Source organism: Muntiacus reevesi, chromosome 4 (genome assembly GCF_963930625.1).
Source record: "Muntiacus reevesi chromosome 4, mMunRee1.1, whole genome shotgun sequence".
In the NCBI taxonomy this organism is placed as follows: domain Eukaryota; kingdom Metazoa; phylum Chordata; class Mammalia; order Artiodactyla; family Cervidae; genus Muntiacus; species Muntiacus reevesi.
In genome coordinates, this window is record NC_089252.1 from 109731226 (window position 1) to 109757584 (window position 26359).

At 40.6% G+C, this 26359-nt stretch overlaps 1 protein-coding gene across 12 annotated transcripts in view; it reads left to right on the plus strand.

The window, feature by feature from the left end:
• The first annotated feature begins 373 nt into the window (after window positions 1–373).
• Window positions 374–26359, plus strand: part of MAP4 (microtubule associated protein 4) — a 150728-nt gene continuing 124742 nt past the window's right edge. For 10 of the 12 annotated variants that reach the window (XM_065933804.1, XM_065933806.1, XM_065933807.1 and 7 more), the window contains exon 1: window positions 398–526. The gene's annotated coding sequence lies outside the window, so the exon portion shown is untranslated. Of the gene's footprint in view, window positions 527–699; window positions 828–26359 lie in introns of those variants that run through there. The other 2 variants (XM_065933810.1, XM_065933803.1) reach the window with 2 other exon arrangements.

The following is a 26359-nucleotide window of genomic DNA, read 5'->3' on the forward strand; positions in this document are numbered from 1 at the left end:
GCCGGCGGGGAGACCCGGGCCCGGCCGCGTGTGCCGGGCCTCTCGCATCTTCCCCTCTCCCTGCACTCAGGTTCTAAAAGGAAGCGACGACCAGCACACAGAGCAGCGGGGGAGGTCGGCCGGTCCTCCCGCCGCCCAGGCAGCAGCAGCAGCAGCAGTAGCGGGCGGGCGGGAGACGCGCATCTGAAGCCCCCTCACGTATTTCGCCCGCCACTGCCCTCCTCCGCTTGGCCGCTACCCCGCCTAGGTCGAGGCGGCGGGGCCGGCCCCTATTGGTCCGCCGCGGCCCTCCGCCCGCCCCCTCGCCCCACTTATTGGCCGAAGTCGCCGCGCCCGCGGGATAGGCGGCGGCGGCGCCCCTCCCTCGCGCCGGCCCTCAAGAGGGTGACGAGGAAGCGGCCGCCTCCCTGCGTCCCGCCCCTCGGGCTCGCTCGCTGGCTCCCGGCTCCTCCCGGCCCTCTCCCGGCTCCCTCCGGCTCCGGCTCCGGCTCCGGCGCGGTGGCGGCGGCGGCGGCGGCGGCGGCGGGTAGGTGCAGCGGCAGGCGGGGCCCGATCGGAGGGGCGGCTTCCTCACTGTCCCCGGGACTGCCCGAGCCTCGCCCCGCGGTCGCCCGGGACCCCACCAGGCCCGCCCGAAGCGGGGAAGGGCGGTGGCCGCCGGCCTGCGGGACGCGGGGGCGGTCGGGCGAGGGGGGCCTGCGGGCGCGATCTTCCAAGTCTCGGAGGCACGATAAGGGGGCCCGCCGGGCGGGGCGGACCGAACCGAGAGGGTCTGGAGCGACGGGGCTAAGCCGCACTTCTCTGGCGCGGGATTGGGGCTGAGCCGGGTGAGCGAGGGTCGGCTGCAGCCTGGGGCCCTGGGTGGGGCTCGGGGACACTGGAGAACTCAAAGGTCGTGCTGTGAAGCTTTTGAGGGTCAATTGAAGTGGGGCGGAGGTGAGCCTCAGAGAGGGTGCTGGGGCTGGGGGTTACGGGAGGAGGTAGGGGGTAGTCGAGAGAACGTGGCCCCAGGCTGGGCTCTCCCGGGGCGCGCTGCCCTAGCACTGTTTGGGGAGTAAGCATGTGTCTGGCTGCGGGAGTGCGCATGGGTCGCTGCCGGCGGATGCGAGGATAGGACCTGGAGGGGCAGTTAGAAATGTTACCCACAACGGAGATTGTGATTTAGCACATGGGCCAGGTTCTCCACTAGTGTGTTGCCTGAGCTGTTCTTTGGAGAAATTACTCCTTGGGGGTGGGGGGAAGTGTTAGGGTTTTGCTTTCATCCAGGAATGAGTAAAGTGAATGCATTTGGTGCTTTGGGGAGGAGACAGGATTACGTTTAGCTTTGTGTTTTAGGGACCCAGACCCAGAGTGAAACGTGCTTCTCAGGATAGTGTTACCCAGCTTTCTCCCGGGAACCCCCTCTTCTCCCCTCCCTCTTCGGTCCAGTTACAGTATTGCTCCCCAGGGCCTCTCGATTCCTTTTCCCTGGCTCCCTAGGATTGCTGTGTTTCTTGCTCTGTGTGTGTCCCGCCTGCTGCACTTTTGGCAACTGCCTGTGCTCTTTCCCAGGGATGGTTGTGGCATTGCATCAGGGGATATTTGTGCTTGTAATTTGCTCACTCAGCCCAGGAAGAGGGAGAATAGTATGCTGCAGAGATGGGGGCTGGGGCGGGGGGGGAGGGGGGGGAGGTGGTGCCGTTCGCTGGGCTGGGCAGACAGAGAAATGGGTGTGGTGAGGGAATACAGCTGCTCTAGGCCTATAGGGTAACACTGCCCAGTCATCAGCTCAAAGAGATTCAAAGAGCGGCAGCAGCAGCTATTTTTATAAATCAGTCCTGAATCCAAGCTGAGCACATGGATTTAGAGTGAACAGTTGTCATGCTCTAACTATTACGGTCTGGGTGTTTGGTCGACAACACTAGAGTTGCTAAGCAAGAGACTCCCTCTGTACAGTGCAGGGGGTACTTTACTTGCAACGTTTTAACTTTGCCTTTTTCAACTCTCTTGTACAGGACGTGTCTCTTCTGGGGGTGTCTTTCAAATTGTTGTGGTTTGACGGTCCATACTGCTGCTTTTTAAATGAAATGTTTTTACCTCATTTATACATTTGCTTTCAGATATGTCTTAAATAGAATAAAGCTATCACTTCTTGAGTACTTGCTGTCTTCCAGGCACTAGTTATAGGTGTTTATTTCTAGGTGAGGAAATTGAGACTGATGGAAATCAGAGGTCACACAGATTAAGTGGCATCAACACCAGGGTCCTTCTGACTCCCACACAGTAGTTCAGAAACTGTAGGTTCACACAGGGGTGAGTCAAGCTCTTGAGAATTTATTCGTGCAAAGTAATCTCACTGGAGAATGATAAGCCAGATATCAGTTTATTTATGTTCAAAGTTTTAAGTGCCTTACGAACAACTGGCATTAATTACCTGCAGGCCCAGGACACCTCCTTTGTTTCTGGACAGGCAAATCAGTAATAAGAGTGGAGTTGATTATAGAATTGAAACTAAGAGCACTGGATGTTCTTAGGGAATGTTTTAATCAAGTTACAGAAGCCTAGTGGGTCAGCCTTCTTTCTCTATTGTGCAAACTCACATATTTACTCACATATTTATATTGGACAGTGCTGGGGAGATTCTAACACATTTCCTCACTGTCTCAGTTTTTTTTTTTTTTTTTTAATAATTTTATTTATTGTTGGGCAGGGACTTTTTCTAGTTGTGGTGAGAGGGGGCTACTCCATAGTTGCAGGGCATGAACTTCTCATTGAGTTGGCTTCTCTTGTTGCCTAACACGGTCTGTAGGTACTGGGGGTTTCGGTAGTTGTGATACTCAGGCTCTAGAGCACAAGCTTAATAGATGTGGTGCACAAGCTTAGTTGCTCCGTGGCATGTGGGATATTCCTGGATCAGGGATCAGGGATCTAACCTGTGTATCCTGCATTAACAGATGGATTCTTTACCACTGAGCCACCAAGGAAGCCTCTTCAGTTTTTTAAGTTGTCTCTGCATATATTTGTCATCCCAGCATATACTTACTTGAGTTAAAATTCCCAAATTTATAAATAAGTTTATATTACATATTTAAAAAGTCGTTTTCCATTGTTCGATGACAGTAAAGAAAGCACCTGGATTTTCTTAGGTTTACGTGGCTTGGCTTTATTTTTTTAGAGGGTATAAAAATGTTTGTGTACTAAGTGGCTTTCAAGGGAGAGAGTGATAAGTTTGTCAAACGTTTTCAGAGTGGCTTGAGAACAGGGAAAGATGCTTGCAGTTTTTTTTTTTTTTTTTTTTTTTTGATGCTTGCAGTTTTAATTTTGGTTGTAGAGTGGGGGTGGGTGGGGATGAGCTTTCCCTTGTGTGGTTTGAACCTCCCACCTACATCAAGATAGATGGCTTCGTTTTAGAGATGTGGTTCCTAATCATCTTAGGGTCTTCTTCTTTTCCCCGATCTTGTCTCTGAATTTGGTGATCCATCCTTTGGCTGTGTAAACTTTTGCTGTTGACACTTCAAATTTTTGGCATCACTATTCTCCTTTTCCTCTTTTAAAGTATTAATCATCACTTGTTGATATGTAGGTTTTATTTTTCCTTAAAAAGCAAGGACATCTGGAAAGAACATTTTGAAGTTGTCTGGATATTGTTCGTATGACTTGCTTAATTTGAAAAGGAACCTGAGTAGATATCTCTGATTTCTTTGTCCTTCTAAATGGCATTCTTAGAACCAGCTTGTGTGTACGTGTGCTCAGTCTTGTCCAGCTTTTTCCGACTTCATGGTCTATCACCAGGCTTCTGCATTGGCAGGCAGTTTCTTTACCACTGTGCTACCTAGGAAGCCCCCAGAACCAGCTTACTGTGATAGCCTTATTGCTTGGAGTGAGTGTGTTGAGGACAGTTAGGGTCAGGAAAGGGGATCAAGCAAACGTATTGTACCCACTACCTTCTTAGAGCATTCTACGCTAATTTCTGAGTGCAGAACTTAGGGGAACTGTTTTGTATGTCATTAAAATTTTAAGCTGGAAAGTCAACCGAGTTGACTTTTGTGATTCTTCACAGGTTAGACAGTTCATCTTGTCACCGTAAAACCTGTTTTATTAGTTTGCATTTATTTATCTTTTGACATTTATTTATAACCTTTCCTCATCCCCTTCCTAATTTTACAAGGAATATGCAATTAAAAAAAAACTTTTACTTTGAAATAATTTTAGATTACAGAAGAGTTGTAAGGATAGTACACAATTTCTCTATGCTCTTCATCCAGCTTCCCTTAATGGTAGGGTTTTATATAACCATGATAAATGTATCAAAATTAAGAGATCAACATTAGTTTGACATTAGCAACTGACTTACAACAGATTTTCCTGTGACTTCCCCAGTTTTTCCACACTGATAGCCTTTCTGCGTGTTACAGGATTCAGTCCAGGATACCACATTGCACTTAGATGTCCTGGTCCCTGAGTTTCTTCCAGTCAGTGACAGTTTCTTGGTTTCTTCTTCTTGCCTTTGACACTTGACACTTTTGAAGAGTAGTGATCATTTGTAGAGTGTTCCTGAATTTGAGTTTTCTGTTTTCTCTTTTTTTGTTATTTTGTTTTGTTTTTTCTCTTGATTAGTCTGAGATGAAGCATTTTAGGGAAGAATATCAAAGAGATAGTATGCCGTTCCTGTCACACATTTTGTATCAGATGATATCTGATATCAACATGACTTATTGCTGATGTTAACTTTAGTAACTTGGTTTTAGTAACTTGGCTGCCTCGTTTTTTATAAAGTGACTCTTTTTCCGTTTCCTTACTTCATTTGTTAGAAGCTAGAAATGAGTCACTGAGTCAGGCCCACACTCCAGGGCAAGGGAATTTAAGCTCCACCTCCTGAGTATCAAAGAATTTGTGAGCATATGTTAAAACCACCCACAGTAATTAGTGAATATCTCAGAGAGGCTGTACAAGGATCTGATTTTTTTCTTAAAGTTTCATCCTCTAATGTCAGTGAAACTTGCCCACAGCAGCAATTACTGTGCTATTCTAGTGGTGATTTTCTATTTCTCTCATTCCTCCTACATTTATTATTTGGAATTCTTCTGTAAGAAAGATTTGTACTTTTCCTCCCATTTACTTACTTTAATCATTTAGTGTGGATTCATGAATATTTTTTCCCCTTTGGGTTGTATTTCATTGTGTAAATTCTTCTAGTTCTGACCATTTGGCACCTATGTTCTTTTGACACGTCCCCCTCCTACCCTGTCCCTTTTTTCTTTTTTGGAGCACATTTTTACTTTCTGATATCACAGATGCTCCAGTCTGATCTTGTATTTTCTCTGCCTCAGTCCTAGAATCAACCATTTCTCCTGGTTTCTTTTATTGGAGAAAAATATTTAGAAACCAAGATCTGTTTTCTAAATGAACTGGGTGTACTCATTGCTACTGGGATATTACTGCTTCTTGACACTCTTAGGGAACAGAGTTAAGAAATATATTTATGTATACTGACCCAGGTATACACATCTGATTTTTGTTTTTTTGGCCCCCCCTCACTGAGTATTAGTTCCCTGACCAGAGATTGAACCAGTGCCTTCAACAGTGAAAGGACAGAGTCCTAAGCACTGGACCGCCAGGGAATTCCCTACACATACCTGTTTCTGTATCTGTTTGTATATAAATATAAACATGGTTTCATACTGGTCTCTCTGACTCTAATCCAGCATCACAGAGTTCATTGTAGTATTCCCCTCCTTGCTTATTTGTAATTTCTTTCTCTGACAGTGAGATACTTGGTTCTTTTTTTTTTTCTCTAGGTTCTGTGAGTCCTTCTAGTGAATTTTTCTTTTTTTTTTTTCCCCATTTATTTTTATTAGTTGGAGGCTAATTACTTTACAATATTGTAGTGGTTTTTGCCATACATTGACATGAATCAGCCATGGATTTACATGTGTTCCCCTTCCCGATCCCCCCTCCTGGAGATACTTGGTTCTTATTATTTATAATAGATTTACTTAATAGTTCAACCCTAATCTATGTGTAAAGTAGCAAAGTACAGGGTTTTCTTTTAGTATGTCTTTTTTTTAAATTTAATTTTTAACTGGAATATAGTTGATTTACAATATTGTGTTAGTTTCAGGTGGAAAGTACAGTTTTAATTGTCACCTAAGGTAAATTCCAAAGCATCTTGCAGTTAACTGATTTAAATTCTATTCCTATAATATTGGTATTTTAATTACTATTTTTCAGTTCCAGTGGAGAGATGAAATCATTTGCCCCGGCTAAACAGGGAATGAGTGACTTTAGCTGAAATTGGTGACCTATTCTCACTCCCAATGATAAGCTTAATCCCAATCAAAGCAACCTCTTCATAGCAAGTATTTGACTATCTTTGTCCCTTCTTGGTGGGATTGTTCCTTTAATTAATGAAGTTCCTGGATCTTAGTGTTTTTTTTTTTAAATTTTAAACTTTGGGAGTGTTGAGAGCAAGAACAGTTACTTTACTGGACTTCTTTCTACTTGCAGAATCATAGACTTGAAAGAGATCTTAGAGATAATCTAATGCAGCTTTCCACACGGTACAAGTGAATCCTCCAGCCCTTTCTTTTCATAAGTACTCCCGTAGATAGGGATTTCATAGCTGCTGGCTATCAATTCCAGGTTTGCAAGTTTGTCCTTTTCCGAAGACTTCCTTGATAAAGATCTCAGAGGTGCCTCCCTATAGTTTTTATTTACTGATTCTATTTTTGCTCTCTACAGTTATTCCCTGTAGATCCAGTGTCCAATTTATAACTATTCAGTGACAGTTACTTTGTCTTACTTAAATTTTTTCTTTTCCAGACTAAACAGTTTTTTCTTTCTAGCCGTGTCTTCTGAAATGTGCGATCTAAACTCTTTACCACGTTGGGCCTTATCCTGTGGACATGCTACAGTCTGTCACATATGTTCTGTCCTCTAGAACTTCCGAGGACAGCTCAGATGGTTCAGTTTTGGGAGACCCAGTTTCGATCCCTGGGTGGGGAAGATCCCCTGGAGAAGGGAATGGCAACTCATTCCCCATTCTTCCCTGGAGAATTCTATGGACAGAGGAGCCTTGTGTGCTAGAGTTCCTGGGGTCGCAGAGAGTCCCGACACAACTGAGCCACTAACACACACACAGATAATACTGTATTAGGCCTTGGACGTAAAGTGGTTAAGGAATTAGAAATGATCCCTGCCCTTAGGGAGCTTAGTTTCCATCAGTGCTGCTTCAGAATAAATTAGGTTCTTTTTTCTTCCAATATCCACTTTTTTTCAGTGTTAGTTTATACTTGTCTGATAGTAAGCGCATCTCTAGGTCTTTTTTTCTCTAGAGCTGCTGTTAACAAAGTCTTTGTCCTCGGTTGGTTTCTTGAGACTATGTGTAGGACTTCTTTACACTCCTGTAAGTGAAGTCGCTCAGTCATGTCCAACTCTTTGCGACCTCAGGGACTGTAGCCTACCACATTCCTCTGTCCATGGGATTTTCCAGGCAAGAGTACTGGAATGGGTTGCCATTTCCTTCTCCAGAGGATCTTCCCGACTCAGGGATCAAATCCAGGTCTCCCACATTGTAGGCAGACACTTCACCATCTGACCCACCAGTACACTCCTATATCCTTTCTGTAATTCCTGATTTCTCTCCATTGTTTCAAAGGGGACCTTTTGAATCCTGATTCCATTCTCTTTGCTTTATTTATCCTGTCTATAACTTTGATATGTTCTTTCTTTATTTTTATTTGTATAGATTAATATTCAGCTAGAGAATTCCAAGATCAGATCCTGAAGTGAAGTGAAAGTCGCTCAGTTGTGTCTGACTCTTTGTGACCCCATGGACTATACAGTCCATGGAATTCTCCAGGCCAGAATACTGGAGTGGGCAGCTGCTCCCTTCTCCAGGGGATCTTCCCAACCCAGGGATTGAACCCAGGTCTCCCTCATTGCAGGTGGATTCTTTACCAACTGAGCCACACGGGAAGCCCTCAGTTCAGTTCAGTAGCTCAGTCGTGTCCAACTCTTTGCGATCCAATGAATCGCAGCACGTCTATCACCAACTCCCGGAGTTTACTCAGTCTCATGTCCATCGAGTCGGTGATGCCATCCAGCCATCTCATCCTCTGTCGTCCCCTTCTCCTCCTGCCCCCAATCCCTCCCAGCATCAGGCTCTTTTCCAATGAGTCAACTGTTCGCATGAGGTAGTCAAAGTATTGGAGCCTCAGCTTCAGCATCAGCCCTTCCAATGAATACCCAGGACTGATCTCCTTTAGGATGGACTAGTTGGATCTCCTTGCAGTCCAAGGGACTCTCAAGAGTCTTCTCCAACACCACAGTTCAAAAGCATCAATTCTTTCATGCTCAGCTTTCTTCACAGTCCAACTCTCACATCCATACATGACCACTGAAAAAACCATAAGCTTGACTAGACAGACCTTTGTTGGCAAAGGTCTGCTTTTCAATATGCTATCTAGGTTGGTCATAACTTTCCTTCCAAGGAGTAAGCGTCTTTTAATTTCATGACTGCAGTCACCAACCCCTGCTACTGCTGCTAAGTCACTTCAGTCGTGTCCGACTCTGTGCAACTCCATCCCTGGGATTCTCCAGGCAAGAACACTGGAGGGGGTTGCCATTTCCTTCTCCAGTGCATAAAAGTGAAAAGTGAAAGTGAAGTCGCTCAGTTGTGTCCGACTCTTTGCGACCCCATGGACTGCAGCCTACCAGGCACCTCTGTCCATGGGATTTTCCAGGCAAGAGTACTGGAGTGGGGTGCCGTTGCCTTCTCCCACCAACCCCTAGTAGTGTGTAATTAGAAACAAAACTTAATGTTTATTTTCCCCTTACTTCTGACTTTATTACTTAAGTATTAAAGTATTTCCGAAAGAGATCTTGATTCTTATTTTCTGCTATAGTTTGTGTGCAAAATTGTAATTAAAATATTTTACATCTTACGACCCTAAAGGCACAGCTAGTTTCCTTCAAACAGTAGTTATTGATTACTGATTGAAGTTAGTTTATAAGATTTTTTCATTATGACAAAGTATAGATTCTGACTTTACATATAAAATAGTTACAGCCTCTCTCTCATCCCTCACCCCACCCCCACCCCACATATGTTGAGACTGTCATGAAAAAAACTTAAAAAACTTTGAGAAGATTATGCTATATTCTAAAAAAGGAAAAAAATGGAAAAATTTAGGGGAGATTGGGGATAGGTGGTGAGTAGAGAGACCCTTAAGAAAAAGTTTGCTTCATTAGTGTTGTTGTTGTTATTAAACTGTCTGAAATTCTCAGATATCGTTTTGCTGTTGTTAAACTGTCTGAAATAATACGATATCTTTTTTTTTTTTTTTTGCTGTTGTTAAACACTGTCTGAAGTTCTCAGATATCATTTAGATTATAACCCATTTTCTCTTTTAGGAATAGAAATACACAGGAAGATTCTAGAGGGCTCTCAATTGTTTTCTTATAGGTAGAACATATTGGAGGAATGTGTATTCAGATCCTTCATTCATTTTAAATTAGGTTATTTGTTTTTAATCCATGAACTTTAAGAGTTCTTTATATAAATGACATTATTTATATATTGTTCTTTATATTACATATATATATATATATGACAAATCCTTTGTCAGATATATGTGTTATAGTATGGCAGTATTAGCACTGAACCAGGTGTCAAAAAACAAGAGTTTAGGTCCCAACTCTATCACAAAAGAGTTCTGAAGTCTGGGGCAACTCAGTGAACCTTTTTATTTACAGAATCAGGGTGCTGATCATACCTATCTCACAGAGTTGTTCTGAGAATTAAGAGGTACGTAAATGGGGAAGGCATCCTTTAAAATGCTAGTGAGATATTGCCTAGTGGTCCAAGTAAAATTATAATCTTGGTGGATGTGGAATTGGTGGTGAATTTTGGTGTTTTCAGTGGGAATTGCATTGCCTCTAAGTTTCATTTTACCATATATATGGTAAATTGGCTATAAAACGATGAAATTCATAGACTCATGAAACTACTGTGAGGCCCAGAATAATTGTCTTCTTTGAGGTCACATACCACAAAGCTGAGTCAGGACTTGAACTTTAATTTCTAGCGTTCTTTTTACTATGTTCAGTTTAATAGCACAGATCCTTCTGAATCTTCTTTACACATAGCATTGTGATAAGTGCTGTGGGTGATTTTGGGTGTGTGTGGTGTGTTTGTGTGTAGATACATACTTTTATTTTTTGAGCGGGTAACACTGAAAGTGGATTGGCTGGTTTGGAAGGTAGGTGTATATTTAACCTTTTAAGAAATTGCCCAGCAAATAGCTTCCTCATTGCCTTCTTTCTAGATTCCATATATATGTGTTCAGTTCAGTTCAGTTGCTTAGTCATGTCTGACTCTTTGCGACCCTATGGACCACAGCACACCAGGCCTCCCTGTCCATCACCAATTCCTAGAGTTTACCCAAACTCATGTCCATTGAGTCAGTGATGCCATTCAACCATCTTATCCTCTATTGTCCCTTTCTCCTCCCACTTTCAATCTTTCCCAGCATCAGGGTCTTTTCAAATGAGTCAGCTCTTCGCATGAGGTGGCCAAAGTATTGGAGTTTCAACTTCAGCGTCAGTCCTTCCAATGAACACTCAGGACTGATCTCCTTTAGGATGGATTGGTTGGATCTTCTTGCAGCCCAAGGGACTCTCAACAGTCTTCTCCAACACCACGGTTCAAAAGCATCAATTCTTCACCACTCAGCTTTCTTTATGGTCCAATGCTCACATCCGTACATGACTACTGGAAAAACCATAGCTTTGACTAGATGGACCTTTGTTGGCAAAGTAATAACTCTGCTTTTTAATATGCTGTCTAGGTTGGTCATAACTTTTCTTCCAAGGAGTAAGCGTCTTTTAATTTTATGGCTGCAGTCACCATCTGGAGTGATTTTGGAGCTCAAAGTAAAGTCTCTGCTTTTTAATATGCTGTCTAGGTTGCTCATAACTTTCCTTCCAAGGAGTAAGTGTCTTTTATTTTTATGGCTGCAGTCACCATCTGCAGTGATTTTGGAGCCCCAAAAAATAAAGTCAGCCACTGTTTCCCCATTTATTTGCCATGAAGTGATGGGACTGGATGCCATGATCTTAGTTTTCTGAATGTTGAGCTTTAAGCCAACTTTTTCACTCTCGTCTGTCACTTTCATCAAGAGATTCTTTAATTCTTCTTCACTTTCTGCCATAAGGGTGATGTCATCTTCATATCTGAGGTTATTGATATTTCTCCCAGCTGTCTTGATTCCAGCTTGTGCTTCATCCAGTCCAGCGTTTCTCATGATGTACTCTGCATATAAGTTAAATAAGCAGGGTGATAACATACGGCCTTGACATACTCCTTTTCCTGTTTGGAACCAATCTGTTGTTCCATGTCCAGTTCTAACTGTTGCTTCCTGACCTGCATACAGATTTCTCCAGAGGGAGGTCAGGTGGTCTGGTATTCCTCTCTCTTGAAGAATTTTCCACAGTTTGTTGTGGTCTATTGTTGTGACTATACCTTTTTGGTATAGTCAGTAAAGCAGAAATAGATGTTTTTCTGGAACTCTCTTGCTTTTTTGACGATCCATTAGATGTTGGCAATTTGATCTCTGGTTCCTCTGCCTTTTCTAAAACCAGCTTGAACATCTGGAAGTTCACAGTTCATATATTGCTTGGAGAATTTTAAGCATCACTTTGCTAGCGTGTGAGATGAGTGCAATTGTGCAGTAGTTTGAGCATTCTTTGGCATTGCCTTTCTTTGGGACTGGAATGAAAACTGACCTTTTCCAGTACTGTGGCCACTGCTGAGTTTTCCAAATTTGCTGGCATATTGAATGTAGCACTTTCACAGCATCATCTTTTAGGATTTGAAATAGCCCAACTGGAATTCCATCACCTCCACTATCTTTGTTCGTAGTGATGCTTCCTAAGGCCCACTTGACTTCACATTCCAGGATGTCTGGCTCTAGGTGAGTGATCACACCACTGTGATTATCTGGGTCGTGAAGATCTTTTTTGTACAGTTCTTCTGTGTATTCTTGCCACCTCTTCTTAATATCTTCTGCTTCTGTTAGGTCCATACCCTTTCTGTCCTTTATTGAGCCCCTCTTTGCATGAAATGTTCCCTTGGTATCTCTAATTTTCTTGAGATCTCTAGTCTTTCCCATTCTGTTGTTTTCCTCTGTTTCTTTGTTTGATCACCAAGGAAGGCTTTCTTATCTCTCCTTGCTATTCTTTGGAACTCTGCATTCAAATGGTTATCTTTCCTTTTCTCCTTTGCCTTTAGCTTCTCTTCTTTTCTCAGCTATTTGTAAGGCCTCCTCAGACAACCATTTTGCTTTTTTGCATTTCTTTTTCTTGGGGATGGTCTTGATCCCTGTATCCTGTACAATGTCACAAACCTCTGTCCATAGTTCATCAGGTACTCTGTCTATCAGATCTAGTCCCTTAAACTTATTTGTCACTTCCATTGTATAATCATAAGGGGTCTAGTGGTTTTCCCTACTTTCTTTAATTTAAGTCTGAATTTGGCAATAAGGAGTTCATGATCTGAGCCACAGTCAGCTCCCAGCCTTGCTTTTGCTGACTGTATAGAGCTTCTCCATCTTTGGCTACAAAGAATATAATCAATCTGATTTCGGTGTTGACCATCTGATGATGTCCACGTATAAAGTCTTCTCTTGTGTTGTTGGAAGAGGGTGTTTGCGTTCTCTTGGCAACACTCTATTAGCCTTTGTTCTGCTTCATTCTGTACGCCAAGGCCTAATTTGCCTGTTACTCCAGGTGTTTCTTGACTTCCTACTTTTGCATTCCAGTCCTTTATAATGAAAAGGACATCTTTTTCCTGTGTTAGTTCTAAAAGGTCTTGTAGGTCTTCATAGAACCGTTCAACTTCAGCTTCTTCAGCATTACTGGTTGGGGCATAGACTTAGAGTACCGTGATATTGAATGGTTTGCCTTGGAGACAAACAGGGATCATTCTGTCGTTTTTGAGATTGCATCCAAGTACTGCATTTTGGACTCTTTTGTTGACTATGAGGGCTACTCCATTTCTTCTAAGGGATTCTTGCCCACAGTAGTAGATACAATGGTTATCTGAGTTAAATTCACCCATTCCAGTCCATTTTAGTTCGCTAATTCCTAAAATGTTGATGTTCACTCTTGTCATCTCCTGTTTGAGCACTTCCAGTTTGCCTGGATTCATGGACCTAACATTCCAGGTTCCTATGCAATATTGCTCTTTACAGCATTGGAGTTTGCTTCTGCACTAGTCACATCCACACTGGGTGTTTTGCTTTGGCTCCATCTCTTCATTCTGTCTTGAGTGTGTATATATATATATATATATATATATATATATATATATATGTATATGTATATATATGTGTGTTAGTATACAATTTTTTTTCCCCTCTCTAACTTCACTCTGTATGACATCCACATCACTATAAATGATGCACTTTCATTCCTTTTTATGGCTGAGTAATATTCCATTGTATAAATGTACAGCATAAACAAACAACATTGTAAAGCAGTTATACTCCAATAATAAAATAAAGAAATTGCCCAACTTTTTTCCATGGTGATTTTACTATTTCTGTGTCCTCACCCACAGTGTAGGAGAGTCTTAGGGTGCATGGGTATTTAAAAGCTCCCTGCTGCTGCTACTGTTTTGTCATTAAGTTGTGTCTGACTCTTTTAAACCCCATGGACTATAGCCTGCCAGGCTTCTCTGTCCATGGGATTTCACAGGCAAGAATACTGGAGTGGGTTGCCATTTCCTTTTCCAGCTGCAGGTGATTTTTAACTTTTTTAACTTGGTTTTTTATTTTATTTCTCCATGTTTTTTTTGGCCATGCCAGGTGGCTTGTGGTCTTTTTAGTTCCCCAGCCAGGAATTGAACCCTGGGGCCGCACCAGTGAAAGCTCTGAGTCCTAACCACTGGACTGCTGGGGAATTCCCTAATCTTCCTTAGTTTTGATGGGTTCTCTAGGACTTTGTTCTGTTGTTAAGACTTTTTAGTAGGTAAGAAATGTCAGCTTAAAGACTTGCCTTGTGTTATGTTCCAGAGGAAATGTATTAGTAATGTATGAATGCCTCAGTTTATACGATTTGGGATGTTGGGTCCCTTTTGGTGATGGAGCTGCTGCACAGTTCTGCTGCAAACTGATAATTCCTGAACCTGTGTATATTAAAAGCTGTATGATTGGGGAGAAAAAAAAAGCTATATGATTAATATTTTAAAGGCCAGAGGTATGAGAGAGATGTTTAAGAGTAGTTTAATTCTGAAATAATTAAGACTTCATGTGTCCATAGATTCAATGGATCATAAAGAATCAAAGTAAGCATAGTTGCTATTACTCTAAAGTTGATATCTTAGGTAGTTTTTTTTATCATTATCAACTTAGTTTATAAATAGGTTGGGCTGTAACTATGTTCTTTTACTTGAATTATTCCATCATAGAGCCTGTTAACTGACTGTTAACTCTACTTTCAGTTTCATTACTAATCGTAAAGTCAGCTGATGTTGCACCTAGATTTTCATATCAGGTGTTCATGCAGGGGAACTTAGTTAGAAAAGACAGTTGTTTTATTGTTTTTAAATGAAGTGACAACACAGGTCCTTGTATACATTTTTTTTCCTTTAATTAATGAATTGGTTGGATATTTTTAGTAAAATTAGAGACTTTCTTGTTATTGAATGACAGTTTTGTCAGGTAAAGGGTCTTCAGTTCAGTTCAGTCACGTCCAACTCTTTGCGACCCCATGAGCTGCAGGACGCCAGGCCTCCTTGTCCAACACCAACTCCCGGAGCCCACCCAAAGGTCTTCCCTGTAGCTCAAATAGTAAATAATCTTCCTGCAGTACAGGAGACCTGGGTTTGATCCCTGTGTTGGGAAGATCCTCTGGAGAAGGGAATGGCAATCCCCAGTATTCTTGCCAGGAGAATCCCATGGACAGAGTAGCCTCATGGGCTACAATCCATGGGATCACAGAGTCAGACATGACTGAGTGACTAACGCTACGCTTTTTCAGGTAAAAAGGGCTGTATTCATACGTAATAGAGATGGTCACCAATTGTGACAGTTAATCTTAAAGACAGACCAATAAATTGATTGAGAGGTGAGTTATTAGAATAAGAAATAACGACTTTAATCAGAAAGCGAGCAGACCAAAAAGATGGCAGAATAACATCTCAAAAAACTATCTTCTGGGCTTCCCTGGTGGCTCTGTCGTAAAGAATTCGCTGGCCAATGCACGAGACATGGGTTTGATCCCTGATCCGGCAAGACCCCATATGCCCTGGAGCAACTAAGCCTGTGCGCCACAGCTACTGAAGCCCAGGCTCCTTAAAGCCCGCACTCTGCCACGAGAGAAGCCACCACAAGGAGAAAGCCTGGGCACTGCAAATGGAGATTAGCCCCCACTCGCCTCAACTAGAGAAAAGCCTGCACAGCAACAAAGACCCAACGCAGCCAATGATAAATAAAAATTATATGATGAATAACCCATCTTCCCTCAGTCTGAATTTGGACTCCTTTTGTATACAGGAGAGGGAGGGGCCATCTAGGCACTGACCAATGGCTGAGCAGAACCACTAACGGTCGCTGGTTGACAGTTGCTCACTAACGGTTGCTTGCTTGGGGGAGGTGCTCATAGTGGCACCAACCAATGGCTGAGCAGAACCACTAACTGTCGCTGGTTGACAGTTGCTCACTAACGGTTGCTTGGTGCTCATAGTGGCACCAACCAATGGTTGAGCAGAACCACTAACGGTTGCTGGTTGACAGTTGCTCACTAACGGCAGCTCCAGCAGCTATCAATGTGCGTGCTGGCCTTGATGCCTCTATACTCGGAGCAGAAAGATGGGACACCAGAAAGTGACCAGGACCTCCAGCCCTCAGTGGAGCTAGGCTTGCAGATGGTGGAGACCTTGGTGGCTTTGCAGAGGCCGTTGATATGCCCATTAGTGGGATCACTGAGGTGGCTGGTTCCGCCTGCCACTGGCCTCACTCGTCAGCTGGTGACTGATGACATAGCCTGGGAGCTGTTGTCCCCAGAGCGGGCAGGCCTGGTGAGCTAGTTGTGGCCACATGCGGGAGAGGTTCTTCAGAGCTGCCCGTGCCCTGCCTTAATGGAGCGGGGTCTGGCCTCAAAGATGGAGGAAGGGCCCCTCACACCTCAGGTTCCGGCTGGGGAGGCCGCTATTACTGGATACGTGGTATTTATGTGTGCTGCTTGGTTTGTAAAAAGAATCTCTGCTATATGGTAATTTCAGATTTCATGCATAGTACTTTTTTTTTCAATTGAGGTTTATATTTTATTTTTTTATTATAGCTGATTTATAATGTGTTTGCTTTCATTGTACAGCAAAGTAATTTAGTTATACATACATATTTTCATTTTCTTTTCCATCATGGTTTAGACAAGATATTGAATATAGTTCCCTGTGCTGTACAGCAGAATCTTGCTGTTTATCTGTTTTATATGTAGTAGTTTGTATCTGTTAATCTCAAACTTCTAATTGAATCCTCCCTCACCCTCGTTCCCTTTGGTAGCCACAAGTTTATTTTCAATGTGAGTCTGTTTCTGTTTTGTAAATAACTTCATTTGTGTCATATTTTAGATTCCACATATAAGTCATATCAGTTACTCTTCTTTTTGTGGAGAAATACCAGTAAACTTTATTTTCTTGAAATCAGCTTTTTTGTTGTTCTAAGATTGTTTTGTTTAAAACCAATGAAATGGAACTGTTAGATTTTTAAGGGTCTTATTTTTGAAATGTTGATTATATTATTCAATCTAATTCAGTAAGTGATTTTTTTTTTTTTTTTTTTTTTTTGACTGCCATGCAGCTTGCAGAATCTGTCTCCTGACCTGACCTGACCTGGTGATAAAAGCCCAGAATTCTAACCACAAGGCCAAGAGGGAACTCTTGGCCTTTTGAGTCTCTTACACATTCTAGGTTCAGTTTAGGTTCTTTGGGTATAAGACTGTGTGGCTCAGATGGTAAAGAATCTTCCTGCATTGCAGGACACCTGGGTTTGATCCCTGGATTGGGAAGATCCCCTAGTGAAGGGAATGGCAACCCACTCCAGTATTGTTTCTTGGAAAATCCCACGGACAGAGGAGCCTGGCAGGCAGAGTCGAACCCAACTGTGTGACTAAAACTTTGACCTTCAAGTGCTTCCTTAAGAAGTCCAAATATTTAGTGTATGTGTCAGTTTTTTGTGTGGTTTTTGAATTCTGTTTCTTAATTAAACCTGTAACTTGGAGATAATTGTTGATTCATATGAGGTTGTAAGAAAACAATACAGAGAGATCTTTTGCACCCTTTGCCCTAGTAGTACTTTGCAAAACCATAGAACAAGGATATTGACATAGAAACAGTTAACAGTAAATGGTACAACCCCTCTGGAAAACAGTTTGGCAGTTTGCCTGAGTACAACTGCTGGGTCATATGGTAGTTGCCTGTTTAGTTTTTAGAGAAATGCCATTTATGTTGATATAATGTGGCAGTCTGGGCTCTGCAAGTGGTCTTCACTGATACTGCTCTGATGCTTGCCTACTTCAGGGATGAAGTTTTGGATCCACTCCTTGGTTCCTGACTCCATGCTAGAGAGGGTTCCACCTTTCTAGGTAGTGTTGGGACTACTGTGTTTTCTCTGGTGTTTGGCTGAAGTAAAGTGGTTATTGTCTAAAAGTTTTCTGTCTTGCTTAGCTGCCTCTTTCCTGGCCCTTGCGCTAAAGTGAGCAGAGTTTTGTTGGAGTTTTCCTTGTCTGCACTCTTAGGTGTTTCTGGATTGCCAGGCTCGTCATTTCCAATATTGAGATATACTAGACAAAAAGAAAACCCAGGGAACTCATAACTTTTTTGTTCCTTAGTTTTCCAAGGTCCCTTGACATTTTACCTTCTTCTCTCCACCTTTCAAAGTCTTATGTTTTTTTTATATATGTATAATGTCCAGGATTTTTAGTTGTAACTAATGGGAGGAAGAGGAAAAAGTAGATCTGTATTTTCCAAGAAACAAAAAGAGTTTTTGTATTGCTTTAAAAATGACATTTATTTTTCTATTTATGAGAATGTATATTTAATGTAGAAAATTTAGAACATAAAAAAAATGAAAGAATAACAACACTTTGATATATAATCTTTTAGCTGTTTTCTGTGAATATACATACTTATTTTTCTTCATACATAAAGTATGAACTGTTTATACTATTCAAGGACTTTCCACTTAACTATTATAAGTTATCATTCCTTGTCAGTAAATGTTTATGTATAATGACATTTTTTGGTGGTATCAGTTAAGTTGTAATGTATATATTCAGGAGGTGATCCATATGTATTACTCTGCTAGGTTAAGTGCCTAAGAGAGAGTCCCCATACATAAAAAGGATGTACTGTTTCCCATGAATCTCAGTGTTTAGACATGGCTTTTTTACAAAAGGGAGTCTGAAGTAAACCAGATTTAGCTATTAGTTTCAGAAACTCTGGGTGTATGGGTAGATACTTAGGTTTTATAAGTATCCACATGTCTTTATGAATGCTATTTTGATTGAAATTCTTGTTCATATTTTCCATTATGTCATAAGAGGGGTCATTATACTTTTTAGGAGAAAATCAGAGATAATAATGGCTTTTTGTTTTTTCTTGGAGGAAATAGGAGATACCAGCAGTGTTTGTTTCAGTAAACCCTAGCATTAGTTTTCTGCTGGAGTTTGCAAAACATAAGCCAGAATGATTTTAATATTTTTCCATAGTGCAACTTTTTCTAATTGCTGTGCAATATATTTCCAGATGTTCAGATTTATTGGGAAGTTTAGATTATTTCATAGATTGGGATTTTTAATATTTGATGTCCAGATTCATGTAGCAGATCTAATTAAAAATTATTGTATTTCATTTTTCCACTTTGTATCTTTTTCTTAGTATCATGAATAGTTGCACTGTATGTCAAACTGAAACTAATAATGATAAAATCACTTTACAGATAAGCATACTTGTAGAGGTATATAATATTTGGAGTTGTTTTAGTTTCTATTTCTTAAATATGAAGGTGTGTATGTCATAGTTTAGAAAGCTATTCTTTCAACCTAACATGGAGTCATTAATTAGACATAAAACTGTAATGTTACTGCTTAATATTTTTGAAACTTCAAAATCGTATCGCTTTACTTTTGCTTTTCCAAAAGTGGTAAGTAATGCTATGCAAAATTTTTTTAATTTAGAAAAAGGAAAATATTTGCCAAGTTACCAGTCTTCATATTCTTTTTACAAGCAGTTAATCATTGAGGAGTGCTCAGCAAGCTGTTTCCTCTTTGCCAGTCTCTATAGCTTATGGTTTGGAATATTCATCACTATCTGATAGTAAACCCCAAATGTCCCACACCAACCTCATTGGTCTCCTCCACATCTGTGTGGCGGATTGTGTTCACTCTCTTTAATCCCTCTACTGTACCAAAATCAGTGATTGCATAAAAGATTGTACATGGAGTCTGATTTTATAGTTTGTTTCTAAGAAAATACTTTAATGGAAATTCATTTAAAATGTCTCAATAGCCCTATAAATGAAATTGGAGACTGACTGTAATATGACTTACTGGCAGAGGATGTATGTGTATGTTTTAAAATCTTAGGCTTTTCAGAGGTGGTGCTGTTTAATAAGACTAAATGTGAATCAAGATCTGTTTATCATCTCTTCCCTTATCTCTTCATTTTTTTCTTCATGTTTGTCCTGTATTATGTTTGATAATATGGAGCACTAAAGAAAGGTAAAAGTCATCATCAGTTCAGTTCAGTTCAGTTCAGTTGCTCAGTTGTGTCTGACTCTGCGACCCCATGAATCCCAGCACGCCAGGCCTCCCTGTCCATCACCAACTCCTGGAATTTACTCAAACCCATGTCCATCGAGTTGGTGATGCCATCCAACCATCTCATCCTCTGTCGTCCCCTTCTCCTCCTGCCCCCAATCCCTCCCAGCATTAGGGCTTTTTCCAATGAGTCAACTCTTCTCATGAGGTGGCCAAAATACTGGAGTTTCAGCTTCAGCATCAGTCATTGCATTGAACACCCAGGACTGATCTCCTTTAGGATGGACTGGTTGGATCTCCTTGCAGTCCAAGGGAGCTTGTGCAGTCCAAGAAGCTTGTGCTTCTTCCAGCCCAGTGTTTCTCATAATGTACTCTGCATATAAGTTAAATAAGCAGGGTGACAATATACAGCCTTGATGTACTCCTTTCCCAATTTGGAACCAGTCTGTTGTTCCATGTCCAGTTCTCACTGTTGCTTCCTGACCTGCAGCAGGTTTCTCAAGAGGCAGGTCAGGTGGTCTGGTATTCCCATCTCTTTCACAATTTTCCACAGTTTATTGTGATCCACACAGTCGAAGGCTTTGGCATAGTCAATAAAGCAGAAATAGATGTTTTTCTGGAACTCTCTTGCTTTTTTGATGATCCAGCGGATGTTGGCAATTTGATCTCTGGTTCCTCTGCCTTTTCTAAAACCAGCTTGAACATCTGGAAGTTCACGGTTCATGTATTGCTGAATCCTAGCTTGGAGAATTTTGAGCATTACTTTACTAGCGTGTGAGATGAGTGCAATTGTGTAGTAGTTTGAGTTTTCTTTGGGATTGCCTTTCTTAGGGATTGGAATGAAAACGGACCTTTTCCAATCCTGTGGCCACTGCTGAGTTTTCCAAATTTGCTGGCATATTGAATGTAGCACTTTCACAGCATCATCTTTCAGGATTTGAAATAGCTCAACTGGAATTTCATCACCTCCAGTAGATTTGTTGGTAGCGACGCTTCCTAAGGCCCACTTGACTTCACATTCCAGGATGTCTGGCTCTAGGCGAGTGATCACACTACTGTGATTATCTGGGTCGTGAAGATCTTTTTTGTACAGTTCTGTGTATTCTTGCCACCTCTTCTTGATATCTTCTGCTTCTGTTAGGTCCATTACCATTTCTGTCCTTTATCGAACCCATCTTTGCGTGAAATATTCCCTTGATATCTTTAATTTTCTTGAAGAGATCTCTAGTCTTTCCCATTCTGTTGTTTTCCTCTGTTTGTTTACACTGTTCTCTGAGGAAGTTTTTCTTATCTCTCCTTGCTATTCTTTGGAACTCTGCATTCAAATGGGAATTATCTTTCCTTTTCTCCTTTGCTTTTCGCTTCTCTTCTTTTCTCAGCTATTTGTAAGGCCTCCTCATCATACCTTCTCTTAAATGTATAATATTATTGAGAAAAATCAGACATGTAATCTGTGGGTGTTAAAATAACTTTTTTCTTGTAGGGAAAATGCAGTGATTAATTGAAGTAAATTTTTCAGTTAAACTCACTTTTAAAGTCTTCACAAATGGGAAGTTTTCTAAGTGAAACAAAATTTTTCCAGAATGTGACACATGCTGAGTAATTAAAAAAAAAAAGTTTATGATGGGACTTCCCTAGTGACACAGTGGTAAAGAATCTACCTGCCAATGTGGGAGGCAAGCATTCGATCCCTGATCCAGAGTGATCCCACATGTTGAGAGCCTGTGGCCCACAACAGTTGAGCCTGTGCTCTAGGGCGCAGGAATGCAAGTACTAAGCACATGTGCCGCAACTACTGAAGCCTATGTGCCCTGGAGTCTGTGCAACAAGAGAAGTCACCACAGTGAGAAGCCTGCATACTGGAGCAGAGTAGTCCCTGCTCGTCACAACTAGAGAAGAACCCACGCAGCAACAAAGACCCAGCACAGCTAAAAATGAATAAATAAATATTTTACAAAATGTTTATAAGTTAAGGCAAATAATTGTAAGAAAATAAAGCAGTATAGGAATATTAAATGAAAACTGAAACTTTCTTCCTGGCAAGTGAAAATTGGTTTCTCATTGATTAATTTGTATTTTTGTAACATGAGATAGGCTCTTATGAGTTTATTAATCATCTAAATTTCTATGAATAGTTTTGTATCCTGGGCTTGTTTTTCTGTTGGGTTGTTGACATTTTCTTATTGTCAGAGCTATTAGTACATTATAAAAGTTAAAAAGAAAGTTAGCCCTTTATTATTTGTAATACAGCTATTTTCCTCCTTGTTTGTTAAACTTTTGCCTTTTAACTTATGTTGTTTTTAAAATAAGATTTAAAAATTTTTGCATAGTCACAATTTTCAATATTTTGATTTCTGGACTTTTGAACTTCAGTATTAAAGTATTTCTTCCATATACACAAGGATAAAAAAATTCTGGAGAGCCTTCTTGATAGGGAAGTTTGCATTTGAGAAATTTAGTAAGATTTTAACAATTATCTTCTTTATATGGACATGGAAATTGAGGTATCAAGAGATCATCACATAGTAAATGGTCGTCATACTTTTCGCCACTGTGTAATGCTTTTCAGTGGAACTTGAAAGTGAATCCATGGAAAAGTGAATCCATAAAAGCCCTTATTTTATTGTTTAACTTTTTATTTGAAATTATTTTGGACTCACAGGAAGTTAAAAATAATAGTCTTGTGTACTCATTACCTAGCTACTCCCAATAGTGACTGATGTCTTAAACAGCTGTAGTATAATATCAAAACCATGAAATTTACATTGGTACATTACTGTTAACCACATTACAGACCTTATTCAGTTTACCCTAACGTTTTATTTATTTATTTATTTTTTACCCTAACGTTTTAAACCTGCATTTGTGTATGTGTGTGTAGTTCTTGTAAACCTCTTCTTTCAACCTTTCTCAATCATTTGATAACCACTAATTTGTTCTCTATCTTTATAGTTTTGTCATTTTGAGAATGACATAAAATTAGAATCATAGTATGTGATCTGTTGAGATTAGCTTTTTTTCACTAAGCATAATGCCCTTGTGCCCCATTGTGTCAATAGTTTGTTCCTTTTTATAGCTAAGTAATATTACATGGTACTCCAAGGCCAAACTTCCCTGTTACTCCAGGTAGCTCTTGACTTCCTACTTTTGCGTTTCAATCTCCCATGATGATAAGGACATCTTTTTTTGGTGTTAGTTGCAGAAGGTCTTGTAGGTCTTCATAGAGCTGGCCAACTTCAGCTTTGGCATTAGTATTTGGGAATTGAGTTGGATTACTGTGTTGTTGAATGGTTTGCCTTGGAAACCAACAAAGATTATTCTGTCATTTTTGGAGATTTCTCTCAAGTATTGTATTTTGAACTCTTTTGCTGACTATGAAGGTTATTCCATTTCTTTTAAGAGATTTTTAGCCACAGTAGTAGATACATTGATCATCTGAATTAAAGTCACTCATTCCTGTTCATTTTAGTTCACTGATTCCTAAGATATCAATGTTCACTTTTGCAATATAGTGCTGGACCACGTCCAGTTTACCTTGATTCCTGGACCTAACATTCCAGGTTCCTATGCAATATTGTTCTTTACAGCATTGGACTTCACTTTCACCACCAGACACATCCACAACTGAGCGTCGTTTCTGCTTTGGGTCAGCCTCTTCTTACTTTCTGGAGCCGTCTCTGCTCTTCTCCAGTAGCATGTTGGACATTTTCTGACCTGGGGGTGCTCATCTTCTGGTGTCATATCTTTTTGCCTTTTCATGCTGTTCATGACGTTCTTGAGGTAAGAATACTGGAGTGGTTTGCCATTCCCTTCTCTAATGATCTGTCCTTCTTGGGTGGTGCTGTGTGACAAGGCTCATAGCTTCACTGAGTTAAGCAAGCCCCTTTGCCACAACAAGGCTCATGAAGGTGAAATGCCGGACTGGATGGATCACAACCTGGAATCAAGATTGCTGGGAGAAATATCAACAACCTCAAATATGCAAATGATACCACTTAAATGGCAGAAAGTGAAGATGAACTAAAGAGCCTCTTGAGGGTGAAAGAGGAGAATGACAGAGTTGATGTGAAGTTTAATATTCAAAAAGCTAAGATCATGGTATCCGGTCCCATTATTCATGGCAAATAGAAAGGGAAAACATGGAAACAGTGACAGAAATTTTATTTTTGGGGGCTCCAAAATCACTACAGATGGTGACTGCAGCTATGAAATTAAAAGACGCTTGCTCCTTGGAAGGAAAGCTATGTAAAACCTAGACAGAGTATTCAAAAGCAGAGACGTCATTTTGCTGACAAAGGTCCATATAGTCAAAACTGTGGTTTTTCCAGTAGTCAGATGCAAATATGCAAGTTGGACTATAAAGAAGGCTGAGTGCTGAAGAATTGATGCTTTCGGATTGCTGTGCTGGAGAAAACTCAAGAATCCCTTGGACTGCAAGGAGATCAAACCAATTAATCCTAAAGGAAATCAACCCTGAATATTCATTCATTGGAAGGACTGATGCTGAAGCTTTGGCCACCTGATGCGAAGAGCTGACTCATTGGAAAAGACTCTGATGCTGGGAAAGATGGGGGCAAGAGAAGAGGGTGACAGAGGATGAAATGGTTGGCTGGCATCACCAACTCAGTGGACATGAGTTTGAGCAAACTCTTGAGAGATAGTGAAAGACAGGGAAGACTGGCATGCTGCAATTCACAGGGTCGCCAAGAGTCCGACTTGACTTAACAACTAAAAAACAACAAATATTACATGGTATGGATGTCATGTGTTTAGCTTTATACTGTTGAAAGTTATTTGGGTTGATTCATATTTTATTGTTGTGAATAAAGCTGCTATGAGCATTTGTGTATGCTCAGTTGTTGTTGAGCATTGTGGAGGTTGTTGAGTGAACATAATGTTTTCTTTGGAATAAATACCCAAGAGTTTGATTGCTGACTTGTATGGGAAGGGCGTGTTTGATTTTTGAAGAAACTGTCCAACTGTTTTTCTGAATTGGCTGTAGCATTACATTCCCACCAGCAGTGTAGGAGAGATCCAGTTTTTTTGCATCCTCACTAGCATTTGGTATAGTCACTCTTTTTATTTTAGCTGCTTTAATCTGTGTATTTTTACAGTTCCTTAAATAGCAGACAGCTCATAATAAAACAGCTTCAAATACCTTAAATTCATAGATTTTTTTCTTTCAGTTAAGTTTTTTACTTTCTGTACTTGCATTTCAGGTTTCAGTGTTTCATTGCATGTTGCACACGAACACCTTTTCCTATATGATCTTACATTTGATTATATTTAATAGCTTTAAAACTTGTTGTTTCATAACCACTATGTCCATCTCTGGATCAGATTGGTAGGGAGATGCAAAGTGACTTGGTTTCTTGAGGTGGGTAAAGCCTAAGTTAACCCCGTTACCAAGTCCACATGTATTCTGGGATAATTTATCAACTTTCCCCACTTCATATGTTAGTAAAAGTTATGACTCATAGTACTTTCTTTTTCACAAGAAGGTAATAATACTGATCTGTCATTGTTTACTCTATTTATTCATCTCTTCTTCCTGTATAAGTGCAGTTCCACAGCTAGCTGTCTCGACCTAAGACTGCATTACAGAAGTGACTTTTGTATTATCCATTTATGTTCATTTTCGTTCCCCAGTTGCCCAGTTCCCTATTTTTACCTATCCCAGTAGGCATGACTTGGGAATTTCTTACACTTAAATTGAATCTATTTTATAACTAAAATAGAATCTATATATATTTGAACATGACATAAAGTAAGTTCATATATAGGAAGTGATTATTATAACCTGAATATAATATTTTCCATTAACTTGTCATTATTTTGTACAGCAAATATGATGGAACATAATATAGAATCATATCCTTCACATTCACTAAATCATGTAGGTTTTACCCCTAAGCTCCTCACATGGCTATGATTTTGAGTGCTTGCTTTGTAGTACTTCTGCCTTTACACTTTGTTCTGTTGGTTGGAGGGGGAAATCTTTATTTTTCTTTTCTAGTTTTTTTCTTCTGAACTGCTGTGGTTTATATTTGAATTGAGTTTGAGGAATTTTATGACATACTTTTGCCTGGTCTGAGGCAGGCTTGTGCTGGGTGTTTCATGTATTACTTCATTCAGTCTTTATAATATTTCTGTGTAGACATTTTCCTTATCTATAAAGCTGGGAATAATAGATATTAGAGAAGATAAGGCCCAAAGTTTACAGCCAATAAAAGGACAGATTCAGGTGTCAGTCTTTTTGATGATAAAGTGTATGTTCTTGCACAGTACCATGCGGCCTTGCCTGGTTAATTCCTTTCAGGCTTTTACTTGGTTCTGGATGTTCCCAGATACATGGCGCTATTTGAACTAGGTGTGGATGGAGGAACAGCATCCAAAGCAAGGGTATGAGATTGTAATACGAGGAGGGTGCTTGCTCTGTTACTTGTGGCTTTCATGTGTTGGTGTAATGGGAGAGGATCAGCCCATCAAGATCAGCTTACAGCTCAGGAGCAGCTCTACAACCTATTTTAGTTTCCGAGTTGTTATTATCTACCTTGTT